The sequence below is a fragment of the Phocoena phocoena genome, chromosome 9 (genome assembly GCF_963924675.1).
Source record: "Phocoena phocoena chromosome 9, mPhoPho1.1, whole genome shotgun sequence".
Lineage (NCBI taxonomy): Eukaryota > Metazoa > Chordata > Mammalia > Artiodactyla > Phocoenidae > Phocoena > Phocoena phocoena.
Window position 1 is genome coordinate 49,612,756 of NC_089227.1, and position 14,547 is coordinate 49,627,302.

Genomic DNA, 14,547 nt, shown 5'->3' on the forward strand with positions numbered 1-14,547 from the left:
AGTTCTTTTCACATACTTGTAAAACTTTTTTTCTCCCTAGTCTTCAGATTGGATAGTTTCTATTGATGTCGTCAAAATTCCTGACGCTTTATACTGCTCTTAAGCCTATCTTGTGAGTTTTATACTAAATATTGTACTTTTCAGTTCTAGAATTTCCATTTGGCTCATTTTTGTGGTTTCCATTTCTTTGCTGTAATTTTCTATCTGTCTGCTTATTATAATTATCTTATCCTTTAGCCCTTAAACAAATGTATTATAGCTGCATTAAAGTCTTTGTAACATCTGGGTCATCTCAGGTCATTTACTGTTTGGTCACATTTTCCTATTTCTTCATAGGTCTAGTAATTTTTTATTGTATACTGGACATTGTAGAGAATACATTATAGGCTCTGGTTTCTGTTATTTTCCTGTGAACAGTATTGAATTTTGTTCCATCTGCCAGTTAAATTGCTGACTGATCACCTTGAAATTGTAGAGGCTTGGTTTGATGCTTTGATGGGTCTGTTTCAGTTTTGTCATTAGTCCTAGGTCAAATTCCTTACTATGTAGTCTTTGTACCTAAGCCATAACTTTTCTAGAGTTTAAGTCAAAACCTTGAAAAATTACCAAAGTTGGCAGGACTCAAAATCTAAACTGTGTCCTCTACAGTGACCAGAACCTGAAATCTCTATTCTGTTCTTTCAGTCTCCCAGCTGTGGTTTTCCACTGGGCTCCTCTAAGTCTCCCTTTCACATGTACAGTTCAGGGGTCAGCCAAGGATTTGAGAGGATAATATAAGCAGATTTTGGTGTCTACTTCCTCTGTAGTCTCTCTTTTGGGGACTTTTACCCCTTAATTTCCAGTCACTGTGATAACCCCAAACTCCATTCTCTGAATTCTCAGGCCAATAAGATGGTGTGCGGCTTTCTGCTTGAGTTACAGTTGTCCTGTAACAGGTGGACTATAGAGTACGCTCAGGAAAATCGATAAACATATTGATCTTATCCAGTGTGGTTTCTTATTTCAAGGATAAAATTCCCTCCAGTTTCTGCCTGCTTTGGTATCTGACCAATACATTTAAAGAGTTGTCTTTTAATATTTTACCCAGAGTTTATAATTGCTATCTGTAGGAAGGATAGTCTGACAGAAGCTATTCCACCATGATTAGAAACAGAACATATACAGGCAACTTTTTCATTTGATTTCACTTAAGTGATAGCTGCCTTCTACACTTACAGCAAAGATTATTTGAAATTTGGGGATGAGCCTTTCATTTTTGAATCACTGGCTTCCACTTCTAGATCATCATTGCTTTACTAAAATGTAAGTGCACCAAAGAAACAGATGCTTGCCTTTCTTGAGACAATTTCAGATGAAGTACTATGTCTGCTTTTGTATAATTTAGTATGCATAATAGAGACTTAGGACCTCAGCCTTCTAAAACTCTTCAGCCTGAAAGGTGTGATTTTACTGTCTATGTGGCCTCCTAGTTTTACAAATAATGCTTTGAAAACATCCTCATGAGTGACCATTTATGTAAATAAAGGAAACCTCTGTTTTAATTAGTTTTACTGGGTATACTGGACAAATTAAGAGAAAGAGAGCCAGGTAAAAGAATTTAGTGTGCTGGGAAATGTGGAGTGTTTATTTTGTAGGATATGGTTTATAGATTCCTGGTTGGAATGGCGCATACCATGAGAGTTCCGGGTGGGTGCCATGCCACACAGGAAACAATTGTAGCCTGCTCCTGGGAGTGAGCCAGAGAGCTAACAAATTCAGCGTGCATTGAAATGCTTCATCAACACGCCTTCTGCAGGGCCTGCCCTCTCTGCTGGGTCACTGACCTTTATAAGTGCACAGTCATGGCCACCGCCTGACAGGCATGAAAAGAAGACAGACAATGGACGAGAAGGAGACATGCACAGAGGGGGAAAATGCACTCACTCAAGGGATTTACTGGTCAGGGATGTCATGTCCTATGTCTAACTCCAGGATGCAAGTGACAGTGTTTAAACCATGCATATCAGACTGAATAAATATAAGGAATGATTATCATCAACATAAAAATATCCCTGAGAATCATGATCAGTTTTGTGTCAGCACAGAACAATGTAAATAGTTGCTCTTTGCTATAAATTTTTTCACCAAGTTCTAAAAGCTTTAGATCATTAAAATTGATTACAGCATCATACCGCCTGATTTCAAAGACACTCCAGACTTCAGAGACAGCATCATATAGTGGCTTGAAAGTGGGGGAAAAAAAATTGAATTTGGGTCCTGAGTTCATCACAAAGTAGCTGTGTAACCTTGAGCTACTTGCAGCAAACCACCATTCTTCATCTGTATATCAAGTAGGAGTTCTTCTAGTACGATGATCCTATTTCCCTGGTATCTATGTTTACTGTCCCTTTGCATTCTCGATGATTCCTACAGCTTCTTATTCAGGAAGTTTCAAAACCACGTTAGCACAGTGATCTTCAAAACAAGTCCCTGGAACCCTAAATGTTCCCTCAGTTCAATAAGATGTCCTAGTATTATTTTACATATTAGAATTGCATGTAGGCTTGTATTTATTTTTTTTTTATTTTAAAAGGAGTCCATTACTAGGAGGAAAAGCATTTGAAAATCCATTCTCAAGGATGTTCTTTCTACCTCCAAAGACCTATAATTCTTATAATAAAAAAGGAATGCCTAAATATGTACCCCTTATTCCTTTTTTTTTTTTTTTTTTTTTGCGGTACGCAGGCCTCCCACTGTTGTGGCCTTGCCCGTTGCAGAGCACAGGTTCCGGACACACAGGCTCAGCGGCCATGGCTCACGGGCCCAGCCGCTCTGCGGCACGTGGGATCTTCCCAGACCTGGGCACGAACCCGTGTCTCCTGCACTGGCAGGCGGACTCTCAACCACTGCGCCACCAGGGAAGCCCCCGTACCCCTTATTGATAAACATTTTTCAGAGGCTTCTGTCAGTGACATTAAATGACCTATCATTCCTATTGATTCTTGACCAAAACACTATTCTGATAGAGAAATAATGTACTACAGATGCATATGGAAACACACATGTGTTCTGAGAAGCCTAATCTGGAATGGGAGCACTGTCCTGGCTTGCATGCACCCCCTCCGCACTGAAGAGATAGTCCCACAGAGTGGTGGTGTCAGCTGTTCTGTCCATATTTCATGGTCTCTAAGTCCTACTGCCCTCATCTGGTTACATCTGCCTAAGAGCATCTTTAAAATGGCATCTTGCCTGGCATTCCACCCCTAAGCATCTAAGAACCCGTATTGCTTCTTGAGGAACCTCTCCTGATTATCAATGTTTCAGGGAAAGTAATCTAACTTTAACACTAACTGAACCTGAACATATTTACATGCATAAATTTGCAGAAAGAATAAGGGTATGATGCAGTTCAAAACCAATACAAGTGATTTCTCTTATTGATCATCAAGAAGTAATCTTTCTCTCTACTCCCTTCTATAAATACAAGGTAACTAAAGAGGTAATGTGTGTGAACAATCTGCAAGTGGGTTCCTAAATCCAAAGTGCGTATCTGATATTTGTCATAGTTTTCCCTCCGGAACCTACTCCCTTATGTGGTAGCAATTAATTTTATTCCCACTTCGCAAAAGTAAAGAAATTTAATCCTAGAGAGAATGACATCAAAGTTCATTTTAAGTCGTAGATAATTGTCCTTTACTCATAGAGACTGAGCTCTCTATGAGAGAACAGAAGTATCTGATTAGGTGTTCAGGGGAAAGCCTTGTCCATCTTCTGGAAGAAGTAGGTGATACTTCCTTGTGAGTCTCGAAGCCTGTGTGGTTGGAATAACTGTTCCCGAGGCTTCATGAGAAACGCTGGAAGAGCAATTATTGTGTTTATTATGTTTATTCCCCAAATACAAAGGTGCTGGACTACCCTCTAGGAGTTTTAATTTTTTTGCTTAAAAACTCACATATCATTCACATAGCCTAAAATATCACAGCGTCATATGCTGAACACTGCACAGTTAGGTTTTTTAGATGTGTTTTTATTTCTTGATTTCTCTATTCCTTTTTAAAGGTTTGCTCGCTGAGGAGAGGGGGGCACATTTAAATGTAATAGAGGCAACTGTTAGAATTCTGAGGCAAGTAAGTGAACTCACCCCACCCATTTCATCAGGAGAAGCTTCCTGTGTGAGGTGGGATTTGAGTCATATTAATTTGTCCCAGACCACACCAAAATTAAGCTGTTCACGTCCGAAACATTCCATGAATTCAGTTGCGAGGAGGAATTTGTTCAGCCATGTTATGGATTCATATTTCTCTCCTCTCCCAAGAAGGTCTGGGTGTCCTTATAAGGGAGAACGCCTCTGTTTCCCACAGTGTGGAGAGCTAAATAAATACTCTCTCACAGTCAATACAGAGGTAACTTTTTTTTTTAATGGATTAAAAAAAAAAAAAAAGCAGTTCTGAGAGTCCATCACTGTTTCAGCATCCCCATTCAGAGAGGGGGCTTTTGTCTCTCTCTCAGTGGGAGCTGCCATTTTAATGGGGCCTCCAGCAGGGCCTAGTTTGATGATGTGAAGTAGGCCTGGAAGAATTGAGGAATTTTTTTTAAATTTAGGTTTTGGTTAATTTAACCATACTGGCTTTCAGATGAACTGAAATTTAAAAAGTAATTCCGTGGTAAATGTCCCTCCGAAGCTACTACAAGATAATTTCAGCAATTTCTCATTTATGACGCTCTTTCATGTGAAAACCAATCCCTTGAAGTTCTAACAGACATTACCCCCTCACACCTCACAGCCCCCATCTGTGTGCAAAGATGACAATTAGGAGAAGAATTCATTCTTTAAAACATGCCTACATATACACACATAAACTGGACCCCAACATGCACTTCTAAGCGCTAAATGAAAACATCTTCCAAAAATTGCCTTTAGCCGATTGGTGATGCCAAGCCAGGATTGGGATGAGTTTGTGGTAATTCTGGGGTTTCCCTTTGGCCTGAGTCGGGAGCACAAAGGTACAGAGAGTACTCCCCCCCTCCACAGGAATTCCAACCTCCCGAAGCACACTTTGTAGATAAAACTTGCTCTCAGTAATCAGGCCTGAGGCTGCCGAGCCAAACTGGCCCGCAGGCCGCTTTCCGCAGTCCCTACCTCCGGACCTGCTCTGCCCCCGCCAGGCCCCCGCCCCGCGGCCCCAAGGCCACACACTGGCCGCTCCTGGCAGCTGCGCGCCTAGATGCCAACCGCTGGAATGTGTTTTATGTTCCCGAGTCTCTGCCTGGCCGGCCTCGGGGGAAGGCGATTCCCCGGCCTTGCCTGCTCCAGCGCCCGGCGGCGGCAGCAGGGGAGCGGATGAGCCTTCACCCTTCTGTGAACGGTTTGTCTGCACCAACTCCGTGCAGGATGCACACACTGAGCTCCTTTGTGGGGCTACAGGACCATGGTTGTCTTCGGCCTAGATTTGTTTAGTAGTAGATGGCTGACTACACAGGCTTGCTGTGCCATCTGAGTACCTGGGTATTTCTGTGTGTGTGCAGGTATGTGAGCTCAGGTTCTTACATAAATGCGCTCACTCTTTGCAGAAACGAATGAATGGGTGAATGGGTGAATGAACGAAAGGGTTTTTTAACTGTTTTTTGGAACTGATGCATTTCCGAAAAAAAAGCAAGTATCTGAGAAAGTACAGCAGGCCTATATGTGTTGTCATAACGTATCTATGATTCCATTATTGGGGAATTTACGTGAAGATATCTTACAGTCAAGCAACCAGCAAACAAGAAAGCGCTCCTTGATTGAGCTGAAGGGGGCGGGGAATTGTCCCCACAAAATAATTTGAAATTCAGCTCTGCATTTTTCCCAATAACTGTTGTCTGGGGGATGAGAGTGGGAATGGAAAAACCCAAATCAGTCTTAGGGCCGGGCTTTTTGGAAGTGACAGCAAAGTTTTGCAAGCGGTCCCTGGTTTGTGTTTGTCTCAGAAATGCAGTTTTAATTTGTCATTTAGAATAAAATTCAATGTTACTTCATTGTAGCTATTTGAAATATTGATTCTGATTTATTTGTTGAAGGATTGGGTTGTCTGGAGGCAGTTATCCTTATTTTTTCTTTTGTTTCAATGGCAAGTTGATCCAAAGGCTCTCCTGCCGGCCAATGTAAGTCCTTAGGATGTAACAAAAAGTATGAGACCTTACAACACCAGGAGTTTGGGTGATGATAAAAAAATCATTTTGCCTCCCTTTACCTTTTCTGTGCTTCAAATAGACAATGATAATGGCAGATTCAAGAACCTAGGAAACATATGTGAGCCAAGGATGAAAAGTCAGGTGCTAAAGACCCAGTTTTAAATACAGTTCATTTTTGGAGAAGACCTGAAAAATGCACATCCACTTATGGTACTTTTAAAATCTTGAGAGCAGGTATGCTCTAACTTAAAAAAAAATTAATTACAAATGTATTACTTTCTTATTCAAAAAAAAAAAGAAAGAATATAATACAGAAATGTTTAAAATAAAAAGTACACATTACCCCATTCCCCCAGGAATAATCACTTACAAGTCTATGAGTATCCTTCCAGTCCTTTTATACACACACATATATAATATATATGTGTATATATATGCATGTATTACATATATAAATGAACTATGTATGTAATATATTTATATAGAGAAGATTTATCCCTTTTAATGGGATCTTGTTAAATATATTGTTCCATAACTTCCTTATTTTTACTCAAAAATATATATCATAGACAACCCTGCATGCCAGTATATACATTCTTTTTAGTGGTCTATAATATTCCAGAATACCAACATATGGTGGTTTATTTAATTCTTCTTAGATTTATGGTCATTTAAGTTATCCCCAATTTTTCAGTAATACAAATAATGTTGCCATAAACATCCTTGCATATACATCATAAAGTTTAAGCATATTGTATTTAGATGCAGTTGCCTGAAACTATCAATTGAGCAGACAGAGGCAGCAAGAAGTGAAGTATAGGTGTTGCATAAAGTATAAGGCTGCAAATTGTAAAGCAGTTAGTTACAACTGGCTTATAGAAACAGAAAGTAGACTCATTAAAAGTTGCATTAGGGTGTGAAAGGTATCATTTTCACAGTCATGAGACTCTTTGTTCTCACAGAATCTTCTTTCAGTATCACACCTGAAGATATGTAAAGTTCTGTCTCCAGCTTTGTAACTAAACTGGGTGTGGAATCTGATCTGCCATAATAATCAGGACAGGAATAGTCATAAAGTTCCCTGCAGATAAAAAGTCTTCAGAGGTTGCTGCAACCTGTAGCCATTTTTCCCTTATTTCCCAAGGTCTAAAATTAAAAATTAAAATTTATTTTTCCTTCAGTTTGATCTCCTCTCTATTTTACATTCTTTTATTGTATATATTTTAAAGATCCTCTTATATCTGTATTAACTGGGTCTAGATTCATTCCTTTATCCATTCAATTATTGATATACATTGGAATATAAGAGAGGTCAATAATCTTCAGTATTCTAGGAAAAAATCATCACCACTTACCAACTGGGCCAATGAGTCCTTTTTATTCATTAATGTTTATATTTTTAAGCCAGTTTACAAATAATTTCTAGAAATAAAAGGATAATTTAAATGATTTTGTTAGAAATGTTAATAAAAATTTAAACACGGCAAATTCAAATTTATATTCCATATTTTCTTGCTTTTGAAGGTGTCTATGCCCAAAATGGGCACTGTCTTTAAAGTTCAACTAACTGTCCATCACTTGTTATGCAGGAGCCTGAATCGTATCTATACTGTAAATACTGATTCCAGATTTCAAATACCTCTTTAATAAGTTTTTACTTATCATTATTCCTGGTTCTTATTGTGTTTGGCATTATCAAAATGCAATACAGGTCTTGAACATATATAGCTAAGATAAAACTGGTCCATCACATTGGTTTCTGCACTGGATAGAAATGGAAATTAACAGATTACTGTCTGCTATACTTGAAACCAAATGTCATATATTTCCAGGAATCATCCAAAATTTACTATGTTTAGCTGTCTTGGTTTGTGTATGAGTGGAATACAAAGTACTAAGTTAGTTTCAGTGAGCCTCCAGTATAAAAATATATGGGGTCTTCAGGAGCCTACAGTAAGCAGGTAACCAGGTCCTGAAGGACTGAACATGGGTCTCTCCCTCATTCATCTGGAAATTTCTCATGGGAATCAGAGTCTCTTACTCCTTGCTCCTGTACCAAAAGCTTATCCCTGTTGCTGTGCCTACCCTTCCCCTCTTAATTCCTCCCTGGCAACCCTGGGGTGAGATCATTAAGAGATTTTGCGGTTTTGTCATATAAAGGTGCTTCAAAGTCCCTTCAAGTCCAGAATAATTGCTTCCATGGAATAACTCAATCCACATCCTTTGCAGATTGTAAATCAGAGAATAAATTATAAGTGATTTTCAGATAAAAAGCAAAATCTAAACTTCCACCATTGTCATCCATAGAGACTTGTGTGCTACCACTTGGTCTAACAGTAAAAGCTCTAGGCTGGAGGTGTACCTACCACTCTCTTAACCTCTCTAAGCCTCAGTTTCCTACCAGTCAAATGAGTACAAAACCCACCTCACAGGATGATGTCAATGATTAAATGAGATTAAAAGGGAAAATCTCTATAAATGTGCCTGCCACAGTGCCCAGTCCACTGTAGGAGGGGCCATTAGGGTTTATGAGTTCTAAATCCTTTTAAAAAATTGCATTTAGGGGACTTCCCTGCTGGCGCAGTGGCTAAGAATCTGCCTGCCAATGCAGGGGACACTGGTCTGGGAAGATCCCACATGCTGTGGAGCAACTAAGCCCGTGCGCCACAACTACTAGCCCACGCACTTGGAGACCGTGCTCCTCAACAAGAGAAGCCACCGCAATGAGAAGCCTGAGGACTGCAATGAAGAGTAGCCCCCGCTCACCGCAAACAGAGAAAGCCCACGTGCAGCAACAAACACCCAACACAGCCAAAAATAAATAGGTAAATAAATAAATTTATTTTAAAAAATTGCATTTAGAAAATAATGAAACTATATATTGCACAAAGTTTATCAGCTCTTCCAAAGTTCCAAGATTTTGTTTAATTTATAAGAAAAGATTTCATTCTTACATAATCCCATTTTAGGTGAAATGTGGTGGTTTTATGCAAATTGAACAATAAAGATTTAAATAATCTTGTGAGTGTTTATGTAATTTTATTAGACTTTTGCGTATCCTAATTTTATTAATAGAAGAAAAAGCAAGTACATGCATTTGGTTGCTGAAGAAGAGAATTCTTTTCAGTAAAATTCTTAAGAAAAGTGCCAATTTCTATTTTTCCAGAATATCCATTTTTTATGGAATGACTCCAGTCCCAAGTCAGGCCATAAAGGCATGTTTTACTGAACTTGAGTCCCAGCTATTTTGGGGAGCAAGTCTACAATCTTGAATCTCAGTCAAGAGACCATTTGAAATTAGGACTGCTTGTGTGTGATTATTTTCATCCTGTTAGAATGATCTTTTACTTAGAATTTAAACTCTCCATTTAACTTTTTCCTCTTTTAATTCATTATTTCCCATCATTCCTCCTAATCTCCTAATCCCCCTAAAACTCTCTCCTCCATCATGCTCACCAAACTATAAAATAAAATATAGTGGTTTGTGAATAGGAGGATGCCTGAAATTTACTTCCCACCTTACACAGTCACCAGTGTTTGAAATCCCACTATTATCATTTTTTGGTTTGTTAGATTCAAAGTTCTACAAACATAGTACATTATCAGCTTGGAATACTACCATACATATAGCAAGTACCTAGCACAGTGCCTGAAACTCAATAACAGTACTCTATAACTGAGTTTATTGAATGAATGAAATGCTTTTTTCTTATCATGATTTAATAATGCAAATACCTTCAGTAATATTCATTTCTAGAAATTTAATTGACTCAGTCAAAGTATTTAGATGTCCAGTGCCACAACCATGCTAGTGCCCACTGCAAAATGCACTTAGCAGCTATAATTTTTTTAAAATCATTTTTCTGATGTTTTTCTGAGAGCAGGTTTTAATTGCCGGGGGAGGAAGGAAAGGATGTCTCTGGGGACACAGGGCATTTTGGGAGGGAAAATCATACAAGCAAAATCCAATAATAATAATGGCTTTCATTTACTGAGTCCTAACTATGAGGCAGACATTTAACCTTCACACCAACACTATGAGGTTATTTCCATTTGACAGATAAAGAAACTGAGGCTTATAGTCATTAAGGAACTGCTTCAAGGTCATACAGCTAACAGGTGGCAAGGCTAAGCTTTGAAACAGTTTTCTGACCCCACAGCCTTGCCTCTTGTCCCCATGCTTCTGGACTTTACTTCCCCGTGGTCCAGAGGGCTCCTAGGAAAGGGTGAGATGGGGGTAGAAGCAGAGAGAACTGTGAGCTGGCGGTGCTCCCAGAACAACTTCATCTACATCATAAGGTTGTTTAGAGTAGGCTCTGTTCAGACAGGAAGGTAATTAATACTCATAGAGTTTAATTCTCCAACTTTACTCTTTCCAGCTGAAAGTCCTTTGGGACAACCCAGGATATTAGACAACGTGTTCATCCTTGGAGGCTCATAAGTAAACCCCAGAATACATGCAGGAAATGCCACAGGTCCTGAGAGGTAGTACTATTTTAGCAAATACATATTAGCCATAATATGAGACTCTTATATTCCCTACCTCTGAAGTTAACCCAGCTGCTTACCTCAGATGCTTCCCAGTCTTCTGAGAAAGCAATGGCAAATGTTAGCAAGCTACCTGTGTTTAGGGCAGTGAGTGCAAGGTGTTCCATGCTGTCTGCACAGACTCTGAGGCTTCAAACCAAGCCAACCAATGCCTACATGGGGAAGTGGATCCCAGAAGCAGAGAGGGTTGTAGACATACCAGGCACAACCAATGAACCAGGGGAGCTGGTCCCAGGAGTTGATTTGCGTGAGGGTTTGTGTCTGAAGAACCAGAGGAGGGAGTGGGCTTTCAGACAAAGGCGATCACAGAGAATAATGTGCTATGTGTTATGGCTTCTAGTTCCTTATCTCAGCCCCATGGTCTCATGTCTGAGTCCTGTGGAGACAGAAATTGAAGGAAGAGTTTTCCTGAAGAACTCTGTGAGGCAGGAAGTATGAACCCTACTGCTTGGGGCCTGGAGACCAGGTATGACAGCCAGGTAGGAAGAACTATGCTCCCCATATGGGAGCTGGACACAGCAGCATTCTCACCTTGAGGGCTCTGGGGAATGCTGCCCTGCCCTAGCATGTTAAGGACTGGCAGCTTGAAAGGCATCGATGGACCTTTATCCCAGACAAGGGCATTGGTGGGATGGTGGTATCATTTAATGGCACCTTTAATGCCATTTAAAGGTGGCTGAAACCAACAGAGAAGCTGTAGCAAAATCACGCGAGGATATTGGGTATGAGTTACCTTTAGAAACCCAAGGTCTTCTGTGAATAAATAGGTAAGATTCCAAAGCTGCTATAAATCCTGTGTTTGGAAGTAGTTGGAAGAGCAAGATGCCTTGAATAATTACTTAAATGTAACCCACAAAGGCTTTCATTGTCCAGAAAATGGAATTTCATGCTACTAAAAATGAGTTTTGAGAATCCCAGACCCCCCTCATGGAACAATGGCCTTGACCCTCTCACTTCTTTCTTACCTTTCTTATCAGTTCCTCTTATCGTCTTGGCCTTTCTTCTTCTCATTCCTGGCTATCCACACTCCACTTTCCCTGATGGTGGATGCATCGGGCTTCTCCTGACTTGACCTTTCTCTTTTTGAACACTGCTTACTGTGGGTTACCCCATCCCTCCTCAGTGTAGGACCCTCTCAGGAGGAGCCCCATTCCTCTGCCCAGCTTTACCCTGCCTCTCACAAGTGGAGTCAAACACATAGAGAAAAACTCTTTGCACACTAAGGTTTAGTGAAAGCAGACAGCAAGTAATTGACACCCTCCACACAATGCAAAAAAATAGACATCTGTAGTTTACATGATGCATGCTTCTAGGTCAAAGGACAATATATTACAAACATAAATGACACTTTCAGAGAAGCATATTGTATATATTATAATTCCTAACATTGTAAAACAAGAATGTTAGAAGTCCCCTAAAGAAAGAAGAGAACATCTGTGGGTTTATGACATGAAGCAAGATGGAATAGCATCTGAGGAGTGCTTAAACGTTTCTCTTCCTGATATTGTCATCAATTCAATCATGACTTGAATAGTCTGAGAAGGGTGTTTTCAAATCCTAAGCTGACACAGTTTTTAGGAGGCACCACAGAAATGATGGGGTGCCTCAGAACTCACCCCAATGATTAAGCATCAACTATGTTCCTGGCATATACATCATGTTGTCAAATGTAACTCTGTATCCTACCCAGAGCAAAACAGCTATGAGAACCAAACTTTTTCTTTTCTTTCCTAGTTTCTCCCTGATGTCACTATTCCCATTATTGTCTAGCACAAGATTGTTTTAAAGTTTTTGCATAGCATTCTAAGGTCTTCAAATGGAAAGAATCAAATAAAGGAAACAATTCCACCCTTTTATTAAAAGAGACCTTGGGTCTATAATGCAAACTGTGGCTGTCTTAAAGCACTACAGCTGCCAACTGTACCATGGGCCCACTGAGTGAGAGCCCTGAGGTGCCTTAGAACCTGCATTTTAATGTACTCCACAGGTATTTTTTGCACACTGAAATTGGAGAACAACTGCCCCAGAATATTCTAGTATGCTATAAAAATATGAGAAAATGCTTCACAAACATTATGTTATGTCCTTCATGTAATCTCTGAGGCTGAAATGAATAAAATCAGGATATTTGTTGTTTTGTTTGGGGAGGTTTTGTTTAAAAGGAGTGAAAGATATGCAAATAGTTCAAGAGGAAAGCATGCATGTTAAAGATCTAAGGAAACAAATTATACATATCTTCCAAAGGGGAATTAAGATGGTACAACCTACACATTTTTACAACCTGGGTTAAGCCTGTTCTATGGCGTCATACAGTTAGAATTTGTGAGAGAAGGATTACTTTGCTGGGAAATCAAAGCAAAACAGCTTCCCAAATATCATATGTCTTTTCTCACAGACATAAAGCACAAAAAACTATTAGGCAAATTCACCCAATAGACACTTTATTACAACATACTTTCAGTAAAGCCTCTTTGGACTAGATCAGCTCAGAGCAGCTTGAAGTGGAATGCCCAAACACTGGAACAGCTGCTCTACAAGTAAAATATCTTGTTACATTTTCATTAACCAACCAGCTCTTCAGAATATCTTGTTAGTGTTATCACACAAACATGCACAGTCCTGTAAAACTATGCAAAATCTACTAAAATCCAATGAACAAGAATGGATAGTTCTCCAAAGACAGTTCACATTCAGTCACAAAGCCCTTCCCGATATCCTTTGCTCAGGTTTGCAGAGTGAATTAACTTATTTATTTATTTTACCATGGGCTACAGCTAGCCTCAGAAGCCCTTGAAGCTCCTGTGATGGCCTGTCCTGTCCTTGGTTCTGCCAGACCTCAGAGTGGCATCTGATTTCTCCCTCACCAAATGGTCTCAACAACCAACTCCAAATCGAGAAGATTTAGGTTGCTCTCCTAGAAGGCTCCCGGAAAGACGTGTGACTAGCTAGGTAACCCAGTCTTGTCCTAAGCTTCCTTGAGAAAAAGACTGAATGCACAGACCACTAGCCAAGCCAGATCTAGTCCCTTCTTTTCTACCTTTTGAAATAATTGTAACCAAACACAGAAATCCTTAACAAGGGTTCCATGGACTGGCTTCACTGATTCCATAAAATGCTTGAGATGGTGTGTGAGGATTTTCTGTGTAAATGCATTTCTAAAGAGATTGTCTACAGCTTCCTACGGTTTCTCAAAAGGGTCTGTGACATTCAAGGTTATGACATTCACATCTAAAGGTTGAATGTAATAGAGGTGGGTTAGAATCTACCCCTTGTGTTTATTGACTTAATTTACAGTTTGAGCGTTCACTTCTTTGTGTCATGGGACTACCCATGTACTGAGAAAAAAGTAAGCATCAGTTAGGAATTGGCTTTGCCTGCTAGTAACACAGACCCTGTCACAGTGACTTAAACAAATTAGGGATTTATTCTTTCTTGTAAAAGGGATCTGGGAAAGGAAATCCAGTGTTTATGCAGCCAACAAGACGCCATTAGAGACACAGACTACTTCCGCCTTTCTGTTCTGACATCCTCAGCATCTAGCTTTGCACTTGACTATGACAAGAGAGCTGCCATCTGTTCTTTTAAGGAACTTTCCTGGATGTTCCCCCAAATAAATTTACTTCACATGCTTACCGGCCAGAACTTAGCAACAAGGGATGTTGAGAAATAAAAGCCTTAGATAGGCAACTTACGCCCCCCTCAGCCCAAATTAGGTTTTTGTTACGAAGGAAGAAAGGCGAAAACATATTCAGTAGGCACCTAGCAGTCCTTTCTATCTTTTAATGAAAACAAATATTAATGAAGTTATTTCCTGCTTATGGTTCCTTGGGGAGAGGTTCTTTGTAACAC